The sequence below is a fragment of the Octopus bimaculoides genome, chromosome 12 (assembly GCF_001194135.2).
Source record: "Octopus bimaculoides isolate UCB-OBI-ISO-001 chromosome 12, ASM119413v2, whole genome shotgun sequence".
Lineage (NCBI taxonomy): Eukaryota > Metazoa > Mollusca > Cephalopoda > Octopoda > Octopodidae > Octopus > Octopus bimaculoides.
In genome coordinates this window covers 47677540-47679270 of record NC_068992.1, presented here as the reverse complement: position 1 = coordinate 47679270, position 1731 = coordinate 47677540, and positions in this window count along the sequence as shown.

Genomic DNA, 1731 nt, shown 5'->3' with positions numbered 1-1731 from the left:
ATACACATATTTATTCACACACACACATACATACAAATATATGTTTATACACATCGACATATATATATACTCAGAGAAACTAAATACTTGCTTGGAGTTTAACAATGTCACTGTCGGATCCACAGGCGGCTTATTCAAGCATCATCTTAGTAATCACAGGTGATCCTTTTGGATACCAGAGAGGTGCAACATCATATCCCTGGCCAGCTATGTTTAAAAGAGTTGGGGTAATTAAATGGAGGCTCCTAGGACAACCAGAATGGTACCTCAACGTGAACAAATAATGTAAGATCTGCTTGACCGAAAGAGCAAGAATTTCTGAAAAATTCTTTGATCCGGAGACCTTCCTAAACTCCAAAAGAAAAGGGTTGAGTCAGTGCGCGCGCGCACACACACACACACACACACACACACACACACACGCATTGATGTATCTTTTGCCTTTTACTTGTTTCAGTCATTGGGCAGTGGCTGTGTTGCATCATCACTTTGAAAGGTTTGGTCAAACAAGTTGGCCCCAATACCTATAGATACAAACATACATAAATACATATGCATGCACACACACACACACACACACACACACACACACACACACATAAATGCATATGTATGTATATATATGTATATATTTGTGTATATATTTGTGTATGTATATAGATGTGTGTGTGTGTGGGGGGGTGTATGAATGTATATGATGGACTTCTGTCAGTTTCCATCTACCATCTCCACTCACAAGGCTTTAGTCATCCCAGAGCTAGAGAAGAAAACTCTTTCTCAGGTTGTTCTGCAGTGGGACTGAACCCAACATCCGATTGTTGAAAAACAAACTTTTTAACCACATAGACACATCTCTGCACTGAACAACAATAACATCTTCAAATTATTTCTTTCGTCACTTCAATCATTTGTATCATCTTAGAATAACAGTCAGTTCATCAGATGAAACCTGTGCATATTTTTATATACGCATTTATTCTGTATATGTATTCATTTTATACTTTCCATTAAGTTTAGAATCTGTTACATTGCTTTATACTGTTTTTATTTCCATTTACCTTATAAGGAATCATACTTTACATACATTACGTTAGCTTCATCGGATTTTGAATAATCACAGATTGGAGCTACCTTTAAAAACTTATGTGTCTTTCTATTTGCATACGCTTGACAAGGTCTGACTAGTATGTAAACAACTTTGTGAGTATGCGTGTGTTTTTGCATGCCTGCAGATATGTGTGTATATATATGTGTGTGGATATATATATATATATATATATATATAGTAAAGAAGGTGCATGGCTAACTAGTTAGTGTGTTGGGCTTACGATCATGAGGTTGTGAGTTTGATTCCTGGATGGGTCTGTGTGTTGTGTTCTTGAGCAAGGCACTTTATTTTCCATTGCTCCAGCTGTAGAAATTACTTGTGATGTCACTAATGCCAAGCTGTATCAGCCTTTCCCTTGGACAACATTGTAGGCATGGAGAGGGGAGGCTGGTATGCATGGATGACTACTGGTCTTCCATAAACAACATTGCCTAGACTTGTACCTCAGAGGGTAACTTTCTAGGTGCAATCCCACAGTCATTATGACCAAACGGGTTCCATATATACACATATATATATATATATATATATATGTCGATTTAAATAAGAGCTAAAATCTGATCCAATATTTTTACCAAATTTTGGTATAAATATATAAATACATACATATATATATATATATA